Here is a 21695-nt window from a genome sequence, read left to right as displayed (position 1 = left end):
GCATTTTTTCTGCCCAACCCCCCCAACTGCACTCCTAAACTTGGGGTACACACTATAAGAAAATTGGGCAAATGATCGTCTGATCTTTCTCATTGTTTCACAGTAAATCAGAACTGATGAACGAAAAGTTGTACGAAAATTCTCATACCACGAAAGCTTTTTTTTTTTTTTTTTTATTGTTTCTGATCATGCGCAGTCTTTCTTTTCTGATTTTGTCTTGTATAAATAGCAACTGCCAGGTGTTCTAATCCATCTCCAGTCTTTTTAAAAAGAAAAAGAAAAGTTTTTCCTTTAGTTGTACTTTAACATCTTGCATACCTTTCCATCCTCCCCATCGGTTTTTTTTATTTATTTATTTATATAGCACCCTCCTGTTCAGTGGTGCTATAAAAAGTAATATAACAAAGGGTAGTACAGGTAATATAAATACTGATAGCAGAAGTTCAAATAATAGAACGTATAACATTTTCCAAAGACTAATACATACAGAAATAATAAGAGGCAATAGGAGAGGGCCCGGCCTGTAAGAGCTTTCAGTTTACACAGTTTACAGTCTGTTATCAGACACAGCACTCACATTGCAAAAGCTCAGTCGTCACCCTTTTCACTTCCCTTTAAATGACAATGCATCCGGAACGCTCATTTATTACATGTTAGCGTCTGAGCTGATTGCTCCTGCTCAAGAGTCACTACTGTCAGTTATTGTCTTCACTTCTTGTGACATATCCAGGTTAGGAGTAAGTGTCATTTAGCATCAGCGTGAGACTCAGAGTTAGCAAGAAAAACTAGAAGAGCACTGCAGTGCATATTACAAACACCCAACCACCAGCAGAAATTCGTTTTCATCAAGAAATATGCTGTACCAAATTTGTCTCAAAATATAATGAAGTTTAATTCCTTATAAGTGTTGAATTTGTGACTTGATATTTTGCTTATCACAGTTAGAAAATGCTGTATCTGACACCTTGATTGTAGACAGGATATCACTCAGTTCTCATCTAATTGAATCAAAAATATATATTCTTAATATACATAGTGTTTTCTTTTGTAAGTGTAAGTTGAGGTTAACTGAATTTATACTGGTTGTGGTGATGGTGGTATCTGTGGCAAACATTGGTGGAAAATGTGAAGTTAGGCAAGCAGAATTTGTGGTCACAGCTTCTGTTATTTCTTAGCTATAGTGTATAGGATGTGGCTGTCTCTAGGTCACAGTACAGAGCAAGCCAGGCCACAGTGTTACCTCTAAAGGCTATTAAAGAAAGTCTACTGTGCAGCAGTGCCATAGCGCTACATGCAGCGAGAAACAATGATGAACGTCCAACACGTTGCACCTTGGTAAAGGGGACCTTTAAATCTCCAAAACCTTAATTGGTAGGTATCTCAGGCATGCTTTGAAGAAGACCATCCTCAAGCACTCTTTATTGACTTATTCAAACGGCATTCAGTCTCCTAGAGTGTGAAAAGCGTATTGTTTATTTTCCATCCTAGCTCCAAACGGAGTTCAAGCAGCCCATATGAGTTGATAGGCATGCATTGGCTGGACTCACCACATAGCCACATTTGACAGGTATGTAGAAATGGCTGCACAGGTCCATACACCTGTCCCTGTGTACCTGTCAAGTTCATCTATATTCGATGTGTGTTAAAAAATGATGATTCAGGCTCTACTGGGCTGAGCTCATGTGTGAATCAGCCCTAACAAGTTCACTGTAACAATGAGGAGATATCACCAGAGAAGGATAGTGTTTAACCCTCCTCTTATGTTGGGGTCAGAACCGACCCGTTTTCAGGTTTTGAATGTCTATAAGTATCACATAAATTTGTTTATTGCATCAAGATTTTTTTACTTTGTCAGGAACCTCTATTTAAACAATGTAATACAAAAATAATCCTTTTCACTAAATTATAAAATACTGTGGTGAAAATTAAGACGTTCATGGTGTTAGGGTCAATTCTGACCCAGTTATAATATAGGATTTTAGGACACTAATAAGTGCCAAAACTGAAATCATAAACACTCTCTCTGCTTAGTAACACTGACAGCCAATCCCCTCTCAACCCTGTGAGCTGTAGTTAGGGAGGGGCCTATCTCTTTTCCTGCTTGTCTGCTTCTCTAAATAAAGTGAAGAAACATAGGACAAATACATTTCAGAGTTGCTGACTTTATTTTACCATTTTTTAAATTTGAAAATGAGAGGTATGCTATCAAAAGAAAGGTCTAAGGGGTCACACCAAAAATATTAAAACCAATATTTTCAAGGATAAAGAAGCCTAACAAGGTAACCAAGAGGTAAGAAAGAAATTTGATGATAAATAATTATTCAGAGGGTATTTTATGGCTGATTTAAAACACGGGTCAAAACCGACCCTAAACATCATGGATAGTAACGGAATTCTAACATAAGAGGAGGGTTAAAAAGCTCAGTCAATACACTATAACAAAAGCACAGTAAAATCCAAAGGCTGAATTGCTTCTAAATTTGGCTGTTTGGATGAATATTTCAGGGCTGTCAGAGTCCAAGAAGCTGTGGTAGTATGAACTGCTGAGAGAGGCATACAAACCACTCACCCATCCGGAGACCCAATATATAAACCTAATCCAGCACCAAAAAAAAAAAAAGTAAGGAATTACTATAGACAAATATCAAATAAAAATAGAAAAATAAATATCTTAATGAGAAAAAAAAGTACTTCAAAAGGAACAAAAATCTATTCATCACAGTCATGTTGCCACAAAAACATTTATTGTAAAAAAAAAAAATTAAAATTAAAAGCCTACAAATGTGACCCAAATCTTTCCAGACCCTGAAAGATGAATTTTAGCTTGGAAGTGATACAGGGCCCCGATTCTGCAAAATTGATCTCTGTAATATCCTATTTATACCCTCAGCTACCAACTTGGCCTATCAAATTAAGTCCCGATAGGAGACAGATGTGGGCAGCTTGAATGACACAGAGTGGGAAGAAATACTAGACAACTACAGTACAACTAAGTTGAATTTGCCAAGGGCCTTGGAACGTTTTACACAACTGTGTATTCTACATAGGGCCTACTTGACCCCTGTCTGGGTATCCAGATACCACCCCACTTTTAGACCACTGTGACTACTCTGCTCTGCCTCATCTGGCACATTTTACCATTTCGTCTGTTCAAATATCCAGTCGTTTTGGCTCCAGGTGGTCCAATTCCTGCATGACTAAATGGGTTTCCCTCTGACCCTACACCCTAAGCAATGTATACTCGGCCTGTTTCCCGACCCGTATACTGATAAATACCTGACAGTATTTCTGCATGAAACTCTCTTTAGTGTCAGTAAGGTGAAAAAATGTAACTGGATGCAGCTATTCCCCCCTACTTTCCAAGCTTGGTGGATAGATTTAAACTCTACTCTTCCATACAAAAAACTGTTTTAGGCTAGCCATACATTATACGATTATCTTATTAAATTTTTCTTTAGATTTACCAAAACCATATAATATGAGGTCAAACCTAAACACTTTCAATGTGTATGCAGTCAGGCAGGCCCTTGCACTACATAGTTGAAAGTAAAGCCCCGTACACACGTACCGAATGTTGGCCGAACGATCGGCCGTCTTTTGTCCAGTGCTGTCCTGTCGGCTGAAAAGTGCTAAAGACTGCACACTAATTTTGTCGGCCAACAACAGCCGACTGCAGAAGTGATGTCATGTGATGGTTAACTTTCCGTGTCTTTTTTCTTTTCTGAGCATGCCCAGTCTTGCAAACCTGCTGTTTGTCGGGCGAATTCTGTACTGACTGGCGAACAATCTGCCGTTCTGGTGTTGGTCAACAAAAATTTTAATGCCTGCACACCCGATTCTGTTCGGCCGAAAAGTCAGAGTCGGTTGTCGGAAGCATCATACTAACAAGCCGACAATCGGCGGATCGTTCAGCGGCCGAATATTTACGGCCGACAATCGCTACGTGTGTACGGGGCTTTAATCTAAAGAAAATGGAATTAGAAAATTTTATAGGGTATGACCAATCTTACACCCATTGCCCATTCAAATACAACAAGATTTGGGATCATTGGTTGGTACCGATTACCGAATGTCTGTGTTGAAAGATTCCAGGGGCCCGAGCCCAATACCCAATATCTCTCTAGCACAGTTTCATACTGTTTCGTACTGTCCTTAGCCATTTAAAGTTTTGAGGCCAATTGTTTTATATATCTTTCTTTTATTGCACTCCTGACACCTTTCATCATGCTATATGGTATTTGTGTATTACTGCATGTATAGTAATACTTTTGTACAGTATATACATGTTATACTTTCTCCCCTTTGAACATATCTAACATACCTAGCTCCTATGGTCTGGGAAAATGTGTTTTGATAAAACATCTTGTTTTGTCCTATGTCACAATGGATCTTGCTATGATGTACAAAGTTATGTTTTTTCCGTACATGTCTTTATTTTCGGTAAAGAACTTATATATATAAAAAAAAAAAAAACAACAAGAATCCCCAATCCTATTCTGATACCTAGTGTCCTATGTACATATACATAAAATAGGATGACTGATGATATGTAACCCTCAAGGCAACCAACGTCCCAATAATTACTCAATATACTCCATTTATGTAAAAAACAAGAACTATGGCCATGAGACTAGTGGCTTCAGAAGTTCCTTCAATATAATGCAAGGATGTAAATTCACAACAGGACATACATTAGCTGATTATGCAGTGATAATATTTCTACTAACCCAACTAGGTATCTCAGCCTCGGATGCTGAAATATTGATCTTCTCACCAATACTGCTCATATAAAGCAGCTGTGAACTGTTTCCAAGTATAGGGTTTATAAAAGGGAATAACCTTGAACTTGCACTCAGAAACCTGAATTGTCACTCATAAAATATTAAACAAGTGTCCAAAAGTGTAGCCCAGTCATAAATACAGGTATCACAAGTTCCACTCAGGAAAATAAATGTCTCCAAATTTTAATATTAAATGTAGTATATTATGTAGAGTAAAGCCCCGTACACACGTACCGATTGTCGGCTGAACGATCGGCCGTCTTTTGTCCGGTGCTGTCCTGTCGGTTGAAAAGTGCTAAAGACTGCACACAAAGTTTGTCGGCCAACAACAGCCGACTGCAGAAGTGATGTCATGTGATGGTTAACTTTCCGTGTGTTTTTTCTTCTCTGAGCATGCCCAGTCTTGCTCATCTGCTGTTTGTCGGCCGAATTCTGTACTGACTGAGGAACAATCGGCCGTTCTGGTGTTGGCCAACAAAAATTTTATAGCCTGCACACCAGATTCTGTTCGGCCGAAAATTCGCAGTCGGTTGTCGGAAGCATCATACTAACAAGCCGAAAATCGGCCGATCGGTCGGTGGCCGAATATTTACGGCCGACAATCGTTACGTGTGTACAGGGCTTTACTTTCAAGGTTGTTGATGAATTCCAAGGACACCAATTCAAGCACAGGGCTTACCACAGCATGGGTTTGCTGATGGGCATCCAAAAAGGCATTACACTAGGAACTTCTTGGAAATATAAAACTGCATCAAATGATCATATGCACAGTCATTTTGAAGATAAATGACACCCAGAAGTTTCTATACAGATGATGTACTGTATTTAAGGCTTACCCAGATCAAATATTACAAGTAACTTCCAGGGACATCCATTAAAGGTTTCCTAAGTATGGCCCTCAATCAAAAATCTATATACTTTAGGTGATGTGACCTTCAACCCCTATATTGGCCAAAGGAAACAGTCTAATAAATCTTACATGGTACAATTCAAGCCTCAAGGTATCAAAAAGGATAGCTGGGTGTTATCCAAGAAAAAACAAGGATCAACGTGCAAAGTTACAGTGCATCCAGAAAGTATTCACAGTGCTTCACTTTTTCCACATTTTGTTATTCCAAAATTGATTAAATGTATTCTTTTCCTTAAAATTCTACAAACAATACCCCATTTTCATGTGAAAGAAGTTTGTTTGACATTTTTGCAAATGTATTAAAAATAAAAAATGAAAATAATCACATGTACTTAAGTATTCATAGCATTTGCCATGACACTCAAAATTGAGCTCAGGTGCATCGTGTTTCACTGATTGTCCTTGAGATGTTTCTACAACTTGATTGGAGTCTACCTGTGGTAAATTCAGTTGATTGGACATGATTGTGAAAAGCACACACCTGTCTATATAAGGTCCCACAGTTAACAGTGCATATCAGAGCACAAACCAAGCCATGAAGTCCAAGGAATTGTCTATAGACCTCTGAGACAGGATTGTTTTGAGGCACATATGTGGGGAAGGGTACAGAAAAATTTCTGTAGCATTGAAGGTCCCATTGAACACAGTGGCCTCCACCTTCCATAAATAGAGGAAGTTTGGAACCACCAGAACTCTTCCTAGAATGGGCTGCCCAGCCAAACTGATCGATCCGGGGAGAAGGGCCTTAGTCAGGGAGATGACCAAGAACCGATGGTCACTCTGACAGAGCTCCAGCAATTGCCTGTGGGAAAGGAGAACCTTCCAGAAGAATTCGAATGTATTGTGGGCCATTATCAGCACCTTTTGAAGGATGTTTAAAAATCCTGCTTGCTGCATTTTTGATGCATATTCGGCCAGTAAAAATACGCACCAAAAACGCAACTCCCCATCGAAATGCATTGAAACGCAGCAAGAACGCATCAAAAATGCACCTGTGTTGCATTTTTTATGCATTTTCTTTCAGTCACATGACCTATAAAAACCACACCATAAGCAAGGTAAAATCACAGCAAAGGCAAAATCAGGAGCCAATATCAGCACTTTTTTTCATTCGGCATAATGCTGAAAACCCTATTTTCGGTGCATCACCAGAAGTGGTATTTTAGCAATGCTGAAGACAAAACTGCACAATCCACAGTAATAATAGTTAACAAGTTTATAGGTCAATCACTGGCATAAAAGCTGACCTATGGCCACAGTGGGGCGTTTTTAGGTGCTGTGGTAATGTTTTCTATCATTTTTACAATGTGTTTAGGCAAAAAAGAGATTATTTTGGGATATTTATTTTTATTTTATTTTTATATTTATTTTTATTTATTTTTAATTTTTTCATTTATTTATTTATTATTTTTATTTTTATATTTATTTTTATTTTATTTTTTTCTTTATTGTTATTTTTATTTTTTATTATTTATTTATTTTTCATTATTTATTATTTTATTTTTATTATTTAAATATATGATCATACATATATATTTTCTATTTAGTATTTTCTTCACAGTTATTCACCTATATGAATTGTTATGTAAAATTAAGCTTATTATGTATTGGAGGTTTTTATTGAATATGGATATATTTATTATTTTAAATAAGTATATTAAAAGGATTTTAATGATTTTAACATGTAATAACTTATTGGTAACAGGAAATGAGGTGGTGGTCTAACGTAACTTATAGATGTTTTATGGACCTAAATATATTGGCGATATCATTTTCTCTAATTATTTATTTGATCCGGTTTTAAAACAATTGCGGAAATAGTTGCTATTAGCTTTCGTGGGGACACGATCGTTATGCGATTGGCAACAGGAAGTTAACAAACAAATTATATTCCACCCCAGGCTGTGATTGGCTGCCAGCAGAGCCATAGGAGTATAAATACAAGCCGTCTTACCGGAAGTGATGTCTTTGATAACGCCCATTAAGGCGGGCGAAACGCGTCAACGTACTTCCGGGCAGCGGAGCATCACGACGTCATTTCCTGTAACCACCGTGGAACGCACGCCGGCAGCGTACACGGAAGCGGAGTGACAGTGTTTTGCTATACAAATGCTGATTATCATGCTACGTTTGTGAGTAACATTTTTTAATTTTGATTATAATAAATACCTACGGGCTTCACTATGTTCGGCTTCTTCCCTTTCTTTTAAAACCATTGTTGGGGAGAGAGAGGAGAGGAACCATTAAAAGGAGCCATTATAAGAGGTTGTATTCAATCCATCCATCCGGCTAAGGGATATCCTATATGCCAAGAGGTTGCATTTAATCGATCTATCCGGCCAAGGGATATCATATCTGCTTGAGGCTCATTTATATCCTGAATTTGGTGAGTGCATCCCCATAGGGGGATTTTTTCCAGAAGAGCACTTGGGCACTTATATGGATCTGAGCACCTTTCCAGCACTTTAGTTTCTTTGGAGGAAACCTTTTTGGACTGCACCTTATTACATATTATGCACTTTATATATGGTTACACCATGGACACATGATGTGATATTTTTTGCACTTTAATATTTATTGATTTTTTGATGATCACGAATGCACTTTATCTCATATGAGTTTCAGTATTTTAATATTTTGATCACAGTCACCTGGATATATTTATTTTTATGTTTTTTATATACACTTTTAGCACTATATATATATAGGTTTTTACCTGTTAGCGCTGCCTTATATGAATTTTTAGGTTTTTCTGGTATTTTACCCAGTGAGCAGCAGCTTCAGTTTTTAATATTTAATTTCTTATCCTCACTATTTATACATCACAGCGCGGGTATTAATTCATTGATTTTACATATTTTGGGATAGCTGATCTCATTACCCATCCTACTCTTGGTAGCACTTTGATGGTTTCTAGGGACACTTTTCGCAGCTCCTCAATTTTCCCACTGCCATCACCCATGATCACTATTCTGGGGAATCTGGAGTTCCAGATCAATCTTCACAACCTGCAATTCCAATGTCCGTTGTCCAGTGGACGTCTCCATCTTTGGAAGTTCCTGGGGTCCGACGACAGGCTCTCCTCTCTTGCGAACACTTTGACCTCCACCTTAGACTTCTGGGAAGCTTTCAGTTCAGGCATTTTCTCCGCCAGTGTGCTAATTTTTTGGGTGTCTCCTGCCAACTGGAGAGTATTTGCCAAAGACAGGAACTGATCCGCCACTGCCTTTTGACTATCTATGCTGCCTTGATCCAACCAAAGGAGGATATCACCCCTGCTTTCCTTTCTAAGTGGGAATAACATCTCACCATGCATTTTACTAAGTTCATAAAAGGAGAAAATTCTTCATTTTGCTCAGTTCTCTTTTGCCACCAAGGTCCAAGAGGCCAGCTATAACCGGTTCCGGACCGCCCACCGCATATTTACTGCGGCAAGCTGGCCATCCTGCGTGAACCGACGTAGGTCTATGTCGGTCGCACGCCTGCTGCTAGGGGGCAAGCGCATGCCACCGGCGGTACGCTCCCGACCCACTCAGCAGCGGGGGCTCCGATGCATGGGGCAGGTGGCTTCGATTGCCACCTGCCACCCGTGATCGCTCCCCGCTGAGAGAGAACGGTTAGCTGTTGTAAACACAGCTGACCGTTCTCTCTGGAATGATCCCAGAGCTCCTGTGATCCTTCTATATAGGATCACAGGTCTCTATGATCATTGCACAAGCCACGCCCCCCCACAGTTAGAATCACTCCCCTGGGCTCACATTTAGCACCTTGATCACCCACAGTGTTAACCCCTTCCCTGCCAGTGTCATTATTACAGTAACAGTGCATATTTTTAGCACTGATTACTGTAGTAATGTCACTGGTCCCCCCAAAAGTGTCAAAAATGTCAGTTAGGGGTCCGATCTCTCCGCCGCAATGTAGCAGTTCCGCTAAAAATCACAGGTCGCCGCCATTACTAGTTAAAAAAGCAATAAAAATTACATAAATCTTTCCCGTAATTAGTAGACGCGCTAACTTTTGTGCAAACCAATCAAAATACGTTTATTGCGATTTTTTTTTTTTTTTTTTTTACCAAAAAAAGGACATCAATTTATTTGAGTACAGCGTTGCACGACCACGCAATTATCCGTTAAAGTAATGCAGTGCCGAATCGCAAAATATGGCCTGGTCATTAAGGGGGAAAATCTTCTGGTCCAGAAGTGGTATTACTTAAAAAAAAATATGGGATAGCTTACTAAAGCTCTAATAGTATGTGGGGCTTTGCCTTATATTCTCCTTTGTGCTATTAATTCTCAGTGGAATAACAAACATCCTTCTTCATTGCATAGACTCTGGTCCGGCCACATCTGGAGTATGCTGTCCAGTTCTGGGCACCGGTCCTCAGGAAGGATGTGCTGGAACTGTAAAGAGTCCAGAGAAGGGCAACAAAAATAATTAGGGGAATGGAGGGCATCGGCTATGAGGAACGACTACAAGCACTGAACTTATTCTCTCTGGAGAAGAGATGATTAAGGGGGGATATGATATCAAAGTACAAATACTGTACTGGCGACCCTAGCATAAGGAACAAACTATTCAGAGAAAGGGAATACAATAAGACACGTGGCCACTCACTAAAACTAGAGGAAAGGCGGCTTAAATTGCGTAGGGGGTTCTTCACTGTCAGAGCAGTAAGGATGTGGAATTCTCTTCCGCAAGCAGTCGTATCAGCAGGGAGCATCGATAGTTTCAAAAAACTAGTAGATGGGCACCTTAAAGACCACAACATACAGGGGTATACAATGTACAGTTAACAGCAAACACACACACACACATCATAGGTTGAACTGGAGGGACTGATGTATTTTTTCAACCTCACAAACTATGTAGCTGCCAGAGATGGAAAGAACTTTCTCCATCTTTTTTCCAGATTGTGAATCTGGCCGGTGGCATAGAGTGAAAGCATGTACAACTGCAGAGAAAACAAGTCTTTTCTCCTCTGCTTTGTTTTATCCAAGTCAAACTAAAAGCAATATTCAGAATAGTAAAAAATAAGCTAGGACAAATACTTGTGTTTATGTGTTTAGGTATCTACCTACAGTATTATTTCTCTTGTTCACTCTAAAATATCCGGCTAAAGCATCTTCCATCACATAGTCTACTCTAAACCACATGGGATGGGAGTTTCTAGTATGTATCACAAGGAGTATTGGTACTTACTGACTGCGTTGTAATGCTGTCAGAGTAAGTGTCCCCATTAATGTGAGTACAAGGAGAAATGAAAAAAATAAAATAAAAATAAGTAGGACAAAGAAGAGTGAAGAACAAAGAAACATCAGGAAGAGGTCAACCAAGAAAACCAAATATACAAAATCAAGTCTCGTAAAGTCATTACCTTATAAAAGTAACAAGGACCTGTCAAAGCCCACTGGGAGATAGGATTCAATCAATTGAGACCCAGTTTAATCAAACTTTGGAGTTTTAACAGGAAGTGTCACAGCCATTTTTTCCTAAGTCAAGTACCACAACTGTAATTTTTTGTTTAACCTGGGCAGATGTTGGTGTGGAAGACCACCACGCTTTAGCTAGCGTTTATTTAGCCACCATAAACAAAAATGCCAGAAATTGAATACTTATTGCTACAGTCAGATGGTTTTAGGTTCAGTAGAACCTGTTGTAGCACCCTCCTAGACAGGTGCTAGGTAAAAGCATCTTTTTGCTCCTGCTGCTTATGAGGGGAGCTTGATCTGTTAGTTTTGCCTGTCACACATTTTCAGGTGTTTACTGGGTCTAAGGGAATGTCCCCACTGGTATCCAATGAGGGAGCTTGTTGGACAGTGGAGGAAACCTAGCCAGTAGCACACCAGGGTTTATGGCTGTCTCAGTGGGTAGGCATTGCTGCAATGCATCCTGGGATTGGCAAAAAATCCGGAGGGAGCATGTGACAGGGCATCTTTTGGCAGGAGCAAAGTCCCAGGAGGAGGTGGACGGCTGTCTCTGTGTGTCTATGCGCACAGACGCGTAATCAAGCACTGTGCATTCTTCGATAAAAACAAAATAGAAAAATCAGCATTTTTGGTCAGTAATTTACAGCTCATGTGGGCAAATACGCATGATTGCACAAATGGTCATTTACATAATGTGCAGAACGAGAAAGTGAGAATAAGTTTCTGTGCATTTGCACGAATATACGTGCATGTGTGCGAATATGCGCAAACGCATATGCCTGAAAATACACGCAAATACATACAAAAAAAAAAAACGAATGAAAAAGTAGATGCTCAAACAGGAGTATCGTGTGCAAGAGGCCAAAGAGTGAACCTTTAATCACAATCTGATGGCTGCAGTAGGTTCCCGGGCTGTCCCGTGCTCACCGATGCCCGGGAACACACCCGGCAGCGGGGGGAAGAGAGATTGCAGTGAGACTGAGGCAAATCTATGCCTTGATCTTACATGCAAATAGTGAAACCAGAAGTGATGTCTCTTCCAGTTTCAGATGAACCTTTTCCTGGCAAGCACCGCCAGACACATCTAACTAAGCTGATCTGTGCTTGGTTAAATGGTGTGAAGGGCAGGGGAGACATTGCATCTATTAGACACCCTTATGTCTTCATAAAGAGTACCTGTCACCTGCCCAATGCTATTACATAGGGATTTATTAACCCCTTGTGATAGCAATCAAGTAAAAATCAAAAAAATAAATTAAAATTATAATAAAATATATTAAAATAAAAAAAAAATGCCGAAAACCCCTGTTGCCCTGTGCAAACGCGAACACAAGCCCAGGGTGTGCATGCCCATGTAAACCACAGTCGCACTACATGTGTGACATATCGCTGCAAACATCAGAGTGAGAATTAAAATAATTCTAACACAAGAGCTACTAGTTCACTCTAAACTGTGTCACCTTTGGGGATTTTTGGTTACCATAATCTTTGGCGATATCGTGGGCACACGCACTTTTAAGACATGGAATGTTTGGTATGTATTTACTCAATGCAACCTCATATTTTATATTTTAACCAAAAATGGGCATTATATGATGATGTTTTTGCACTAAAATTAATTTTATTATATCTTTTCCTGAAAATTTGCATTCAATAAACAGTTGCGCAAATCTGCAAATATCAAGTAAAACGAAAATTTGCAACTATCACCTTTTTATTCTACAGGGCCTCTGCTTTCAGAAAATATATAATATTATTTCATTTTATTGCCAAAAATTAGGACTTTTCCATGTATGCGGAAAATAAAAAAATTGCTCTATAGCCGAACTGGCTACAGTAGTCATAGGTGTGCACAGCCTATTGCATTAGGGTGTGCACCCCAAAGATCAAATACGTGTGTGCATGTATGTATGTGCAAAAAAAAAAAAAATATATATATATATATATATATATATATATACACATACATACATACATACACACATACACACACACACACACTCTTATAAATAAATGTAAAAACATTTTAAAATGTAATGGACAGTGTTAGTAGGGCAGTGGATGTGTCAATAGGGCAGTGGATGGTGTCAGTATTATTTTGTAAAATTTTTTTTTTAAGAGCCCCGTTAGGGGGCTTTTGGGGAAATATCAACAGGGGGAATCTGCGTCGCACAGGGTGATTAGGGTGTGCCTAGGCACACCCGGAACACCCCCTGCGCACGCCTATGACAGTAGTGCGCTTCAAAAGACAGGGATTCTTTCAGTTTGCGTTAGGCATTAAAGGCAGTTTTAACACTTTTCAAAATACTGTTTAACTTCTTAAAGCGGAGTTCCACCCAAAAGTGGAACTTCCGCTTTAGGGAGTCCTGACCCCCTGACATGCCACATTTGGCATGTCATTTTTTGGGGGGGGGGAGCGGGTACCTAGTTTTGACAGGTACCCGCTCCCACTTCCGCTCGGAGCGCCGCGGCGCCATGAACGGAAGTTCTCCTCTCCCCCTCCCTCCCTGCAATCTTCTGGGACACGTCAGAGGTCCCAGAAGATTGCCAGCCAATCACAGCGCGCAGCGTGACTCGCGCATGCGCAGTGGGTACCCGGCTGTGAAGCCGCAAACTGTCACAGCCGGGTGCCCACAGCAGTGATGCCGGTGCCGAGGGAGAGGATCGAGGCTTCGGGCGGCCGCATCGCTGGACCGTTGGACAGGTGAGTAAATGGCTGGAACTCCGCTTTAAGTATTGCTCCCGCTGACGAAGTCCCGAAGGACTATAGTTATTACCACTGACCTCTAAGAAGTACTTTTGGGGCTTAATACTTATTTATGGACTTTATTATTTGCGCTGCACTGTTTATGTTTGTGAATTTTCTCTCTAGGCTCTATCAATGTACCTGGGTTAGTATTCAGCTTTCAAATCCATTTAGACTTTGGGTACTGATTGCTCTGATTGTCCTTTTTTCTAACTCTGGCTGTGTTGGTAATATTTCATGAGTTATGAAATATACTTAAGTTTTAGAGTCTTAGCTCAGCGGCACGCAGCAGCCAAAATGGCGCTGAGCCTGCCGCAGGATGAAAACACGAGACTCACTCTGTCTGGCTCTGTGGGCTCTCATGACAGCTTCCAACAGTTCCCCTCAGCTCTGCATCCCTTTGAGGAAGCTGACACTTCTGCTGACTTGGAGGACCTGCAGAAAGATGCATAAAATCGCGCTGGACGCAGCAATATTATGATCTGGGGACTCCCGGAGTCAATTACAGATCTTCAAGGGTCAGTTCTCGCTTTGTTACAGGAGCTTGTCCCTGCTGTCCTCCAGAGCAGTTGGAAATGGACCGCATCCACAGAGCCCTAACTTGCAAATTCCCAGATGGCCCCCCTAGGGACATCATTCTCAAATTCCACTTCTACCGCACAAAGAAAGCAGTGATGCCAGCCTCAAGGGAATCCCACTCTTTGTCGTTCCAGGGACATCTATACCAGATCCACTCAGATCTGGCTCAATCCGCCATCATGAAACACAGAGCAGTCAAACCCCTCTTACAAATCCTTCAAGTCTACAACATCAAGTATAGGTGGAGGTTCCCATTTAGGTTGCAGTTTGACTACTGCGAAGATCACTATGAAGCTACTTCTTTCTCTGAGCTTCGATGCCATCTCCAATCTCTTGGCATGGAGGTTCCTGCTGACGCAAGCTCTCAAACAGCTCCTAACACATCAGCTCAGAGCACTCGGCAACCATCGCAGACCGGTGCAGTCCACCACCCCAAAAGAGCCAGCTCCCAGAAGTCTCAAGCTCTGCAACTTTTCCATTTTCAGGCGATCCCTTCCCCAGCGGAGGGCTGACCAATGTCATCTTACCAACTAACATATTCTTTTTCTTGTAGCTAAGCTCCAGGCATTTGTTTCTGGACATCAGGTTTACCACCAGCCCCCTGAGTCTGGAGCAGATCCCCCTTCATGCTGATTCTGGGTTCCCACCCTGATGAACTGTGGACCATGAGTACAAAAATGGTTTACCTACATGCCTGCTGGTTTCGCCCACCATATTACATTATTCTCCTACAATTTTTGGGGTTCTATAACTTTTTTTTTTTTAAAATGGAAGGAAAACTGTCTGTTTTCTCAGGCCTACATTCTATCCTTCTGTCAATAGACCAAATGGCACTGTAGCAAAATGTACTTGGAAACGTAGTTTTAAGGCCAGTTCACAACACTGAGATGCACTTTAGATGTGTTTATGTGTGCGAGGTTCCAAATGACTCTGGGGTTCTATTTTTGGGGTAATGCCTTCCCCACACATTCAGTTTGGTTCCGGTATGTTTTAATGCGAGAGCCTTACACTCTTTAGCACTGCGCTGTTTCTGCTCAACAAATATTTGTGTTCATGTTATCATTTTGCCATGTATAGCAATTTAATTGTCTCCCCTTCGTGTCCTACAATGCCTTTACATTCTAACCTCATGTGCAGGCTCGTTCCTTTCTTTTTCCAACCCTTTCCTTCCCCCCCTACCCTCTTCCCTCCCCCCCCACCCCTCTTTCCTTTTTTTGTCCCTCCTCTCTCTTCTTCCCTTCTTTTTCCTTTTCTCTCCTCCCTTCCCTTCTTCTTCCCCTTTTTCTCCCACCTCTTGTTTTTCTCTCTCCTTTCTTCAAGTGTCTTTAGCAGGCTAGCCAGCAATATCTAGAAGGTATACCTGTGACTTTTTATTTTACAACATCTCACACATTGTCCCTTGTTTATATTGTTTAATTGCTGTTTTCATGTTCTCTTTCTCCTCTAATTTGTCCATAATAGTTATTTAATGTTCATGTCGGAGACTCTTCCTGCCCGGGGTGATCCATGTCTCCCCCTCTTTTCATTGGACTTGGACACACCGTAGTAGTAGGAGGTGCTCCTGGATTCCAATGTCTGACAATAACCCCTTTCAGCGTTATGCAAACAAGAAAACTGGTAGGTTTCATACCAGGGCCTTATCTGTTTTTTTACTTTCACTTTTATTTTTATCCTTTTTGGTTTGTCCCCTTTTTATAGCTATCTTGATCTTTCCTATTTCTCTTTACTTTCACTCTCCCTCTCTGCCCCAGGGGCCACCTCCTATCACAACGATACCATATCTTAAAAGGGTGATCCTATAGTCTCATGGTACTTAACTGTGTGTCGTTAAATGTCCAGGGTCGTAACTCACCTCAGAAATGCTCCAAAGTTTTCAGATATCTTAGTTCCCAAAAATTGGATATAGCCTGCCTACAGGAAACACATTTTGCATCCTCTTCTACTTCTCGCTATTTTGATGCTCAATATCAACAGGTTTACCACACTGTGGCCACTTGGAATCCTTATTGCCTTCCATAATAGAATACCTTTTATCTGTCATAAAACTAATGCTGACCCTCAGGGCCAATACTTGCTTCTATTGGGCACACTGGTGGATCTAGAGGCGACTCTTAACACCTATTATGCCCCAAATGTACCCTTCTTATCTCATCTCTTTGAGCTACTACGTACTCCTTTCAAAAGAACTCTCCTGCTCTGTGGAGACTCCAACCTGATTTTAAATTAAAAATTGGATCACTCTAAACAAGACCAGAGGGGCGCTGGGGCTTCCTCCTGATCTTACAGAGACCTTCTAATTAGCTCAGGCTTGGTGGACATTTGGAGAGAACTCCACCCCATTGCCAGAGATTACACACACTACTCCCACCTGCATGCCAGCTTATCTCGAATTGACCATGTGTTTGTCCCTAGGCAGCTTGTCCCTCAGGTATTGTCTACCTCAATACTGACTGTTCCCTGGTCTGATCAGGGTCCGATTCTTGTTACTTGCAGCTCAGTAGTGCTCAAATCTCCCTTATTTGCATGGTGCCTGAATGATTCCCTACTGTCCCAATCTTTCTCTGATCGAAGATTTGCGACTCCGCTCAAAATAATATTTTCAACTTAACATTGGCTCAGTTCAGTCCCCAGTCACCTTTTGGGAAGCCTACAAAGCAGTGATCTGGGGCCATCTAATTTAACTTGCTTCCCGCCAGAAAAAAGAGAGGCAGGCACAAATTTCTAGATTAGAATCTGAATTTGAGACTGCCGCAAACCCATTGAAACAAAATCCCTGTAAGCAACAAAGAGTTGAGGTGGATAGGCTTAGAAGATACCCTGATTTGTGTCTGAGAGAGCAGAACGTCACTTGAGGTGGACCAAACATAAAAATGTTATGCTAACTGCAATAAGCCTGGCACCATGCAAGTAAACTGAAATCCTTCGCTCCTAGTCAGCCCGCTCTTTCCCTCAGAACCAGATTCCAAATCCGTACGTCTAATCCGGTCACAATTTCTGACGAATTTCAGCACCACCTGTTAAAACTTTACTCCCCTCCTAGGATTACACCCCATATAGACCTCACATTTTTTCTCAATGAAACTGCCTTACCATCCTTAAATACTGCTCATCGGGATGCCCTAGGCGCAGACATACAGGCAGTTCCTGAATATTTTCATCTGCCACATCAACAAGGGGTTCACAGACAGTTGGGTTGACAAAACAAGCAGCTGCTGCAGGTGGTAATAACATTTCATCAGTTGTATCTAAGAATGAAGCAAAACGTTGGTCCACACTCCCTTTAATTTTCTGTGCAACTGTGGCAAGGTCTTAGTAGTTAGTGTTCTTTTTAAAGTCCTCAAGGTGGCTGAGTAGATCCAAGTGGGCAGGGACATGGACATGGTGTCACTCTAGAGGGTTTTGGTATGTTCCACAAAAAAGCAGCAGTAGGTCATGCAATAATGTGAGCTTTTGCCATTCACTAGGGAGAAAGCTGTCCCATCCCATGTTGTTTGCAATTTGGCAGCCTTGCGATCGTTTTGAATGTACTTGACCAGCGTGTGGGGCAGTCATTTAAAAGAGTAAGGCCACAATGCTCTAATATCTTCTGTGTTGCAAAGGAAGACTTGCGGAAGAGATTTACTATTTATCTTGCTTTATCCAGGATTCTCTTAACACTTGCCTCCTTCTGCACCATGAAGATCATGCGTTGTAAGGTATGCACCACACATGGTGTCCAGTATATGTCTATCTGTTGGTACTGAGCAGGTGGAACACAGCCAAATAAGCATAAAGTATAGAAAAGGTTACTGCTCCTTTATGTCTAGTGAGATCTGGACGTGGATGGTGAAAAGAAGGCCTATAATGCACGGTTCTACATGCTGGTTTAATTGTGTAGGGTTAGGCAATAAGCCGTGCACAATGTTCTGTTTGTTCACGTCTGTGTACTTCCTCTTCCTGTTATGTATTTAAATGTATACAGTGCCTTGCGAAAGTATTCGGCCCCCTTGAACTTTGCGACCTTTTGCCACATTTCAGGCTTCAAACATAAAGATATAAAACTGTAATTTTTTGTGAAGAATCAACAGCAAGTGGGACACAATCATGAAGTGGAACAAAATTTATTGGATATTTCAAACTTTGTTAACAAATAAAAAACTGAAAAATTGGGCGTGCAAAATTATTCAGCCCCTTTACTTTCAGTGCAGCAAACTCTCTCCAGAAGTTCAGTGAGGATCTCTGAATGAACCAATGTTGACCTAAATGACTAATGATGATAAATAGAATCCACCTGTGTGTAATCAAGTCTCCATATAAATGCACCTGCACTGTGATAGTCTCAGAGGTCCGTTTAAAGCGCAGAGAGCATCATGGAGAACAAGGAACACACCAGGCAGGTCCAAGATACTGTTGTGGAGAAGTTTAAAGCCGGATTTGGATACAAAAAGATTTCCCAAGCTTTAAACATCCCAAGGTGCACTGTGCAAGCGATAATATTGAAATGGAAGGAGTATCAGACCACTGCAAATCTACAAAGACCTGGCCGTCCCTCTAAACTTTCAGCTCATACAAGGAGAAGACTGATCAGAGATGCAGCCAAGAGGCCCATGATCACTCTGGATGAACTGCAGAGATCTACAGCTGAGGTGGGAGACTCTGTCCATAGGACAACAATCAGTCGTATACTGCACAAATCTGGCCTTTATGGAAGAGTGACAAGAAGAAAGCCATTTCTTAAAGATATCCATAAAAAGTGTCGTTTAAAGTTTGCCACAAGCCACCTTGGAGACACACCAAACATGTGGAAGAAGGTGCTCTGGTCAGATGAAACCAAAATCGAACTTTTGGCAACAATGCAAAGCGTTATGTTTGGCGTAAAAGCAACACAGCTCATCACCATGAACACACCATCCCCACTGTCAAACATGGTGGTGGCAGCATCATGGTTTGGGCCTGCTTTTCTTCAGCAGGAACAGGGAAGATAGTTAAAATTGATGGGAAGATGGATGGAGCCAAATACAGGACCATTCTGGAAGAAAACCTTATGGAGTCTGCAAAAGACCTGAGACTGGGACGGAGATTTGTCTTCCAACAAGACAATGATCCAAAACATAGAGCAAAATCTACAATGGAATGGTTCACAAATAAATATATCCAGGTGTTAGAATGGCCAAGTCAAAGTCCAGACCTGAATCCAATCGAGAATCTGTGGAAAGAACTGAAAACTGCTGTTCACAAACGCTCTCTATCCAACCTCTCTGAGCTCGAACTGTTTTGCAAGGAGGAATGGGCAAAAATTTCAGTCTCTCGATGTGCAAAACTGATAGAGACATACCTCAAGCGACTTACAGCTGTAATCGCAGCAAAAGGTGGCGCTACAAAGTATTAACTTAAGGGGGCTGAATAATTTTGCACGCCCAATTTTTTAGTTTTTATTTGTTAAAAAAGTTTGAAATATCCAATAAATTTCGTTCCACTTCATGATTGTGTCCCACTTGTTGTTGATTCTTCACAAAAAATTACAGTTTTATATCTTTATGTTTAAAGCCTGAAATGTCGCAACAGGTCGCAAAGTTCAAGGGGGCCGAATGCTTTCACAAGGCACTGTACAAGTGTGTCATTGGCTGATTCTGTGTGAGTAACTTATGTCATGTGACTGTACATCTGGAACTGATTGGCTGATGTGGTGTAGCCATCTCTTCATGTCTTTGTTCTTGTTGCCCTATAAATAAACGAGGCCCATTGTTCAACACAGGACAAACTTGGGAGCATCCAAACTGAAACAGCCTGTGTGTGTCTGTATTTCTGGGGTTTGCTGAGCACGCTCCATTGCCTCATACAAAAGAGCTGAGAACTGTGCTTTTTACCACAATGGGATTGATTGCGCATGGCGTATATTGAGAAAATTATATACTCCAAAGTGGTGTATATACTTCGCGCCTATGGTAGTCCTATTGTGAGGGGGTGATGTAGGGTGGGTTATTGTGGTGATAGCAGCTGCTATAAAGTAGGTAGTGATTGAAAGAAGAAAAACCCCAATAGTGGGATTTATATAGCGCTTGCTAATACTACTCAGGGATAGGCAATTGCTTGTCTATATCCTAGATAGTAAATATAGGTCATCAAAGTAGTGTAAATAAATAAATAATGTGTATGACAAGTGAATGTGTTAAATATTTTGCACAATAGATACAATAGAGATAAACTACACAAAATTCCACAATAATCGAAATATACACAGTAAAAACGAATGTGTTGTAAAGTGCATAATAGTGCCCATAAATAAATAAGGATTGGAGGAATGTCCAAATACAAAGTTCATGGGTGACTTTAGTGCATATATAAATTCGGTGCCAAATAGATAAAGTACAGGTGCTTGGTGCGAATCCTCCAGTAGTACAACTGCTAGTACTTGGGCGTGATAATATGGATTAAAGGGGGTGTGCACTCACCAGATGTAGTGGGTCTTAACTACCATATGGCAAAAATACCTTCTGGGCTTTATGGCCTCCTGGGCCTGGAAGAGGTATCTGCTGGGCCTTGTAGTCCCTCTGTGGTCCGGAATCCCTCTCCTGGATATCGATCCTTAGGGTCCGTTTTGGGGAAAATAAAGTGCTCCAGATAGTGCAGTACCATTAAAAGTAGCCTTTATTAAGTGAAGCTTTATCGCACAGTACAAAAGGTTTAAAAATTAAGGATTGCGCCTGCTGAGAATGGTGCCTATGAATGGAGAGTGGTAACTACCGGCTTGCGTTCCACCAGGCTCCCAGAGTGTGCGTTCCACCTGACGCGCGTTTCGTCAGAGCGTGTGACGTCTTCAGAGGTCTACACCTCTGAAGACGTCACACGCTCTGACGAAATGCGCGTCAGGTGGAACGCACGTTGCACGCTCTGGGAGCCTGGTGGAACGCAAGCCGGTAGTTACCGCTCTCCACTCATAGGCACCATTCTCAGCAGGCGCAATCCTTAATTTTTAAACCTTTTGTACTGTGCGATAAAGCTTTACTTAATAAAGGCTACTTTTAATGGTACTGCACTATCTGGAGCACTTTATTTTCCCCAAAACGGACCCTAAGGATCGATATCCAGGAGAGGGATTCCGGACCACAGAGGGACTACAAGGCCCAGCAGATACCTCTTCCAGTCCCAGGAGGCCATAATGCCCAGAAGGTCTTTTTGCCATATGGTAGTTAAGACCCACTACATCTGGTGAGTGCACACCCCCTTTAATCCATATTATCACGCCCAAGTACCAGCAGTTGGACTACTGGAGG

The sequence above is a fragment of the Pelophylax lessonae genome (genome assembly GCF_965119305.1).
Source record: "Pelophylax lessonae genome assembly, chromosome: 1".
NCBI lineage: Eukaryota > Metazoa > Chordata > Amphibia > Anura > Ranidae > Pelophylax > Pelophylax lessonae.
This window is presented reverse-complemented; position numbering follows the sequence as displayed.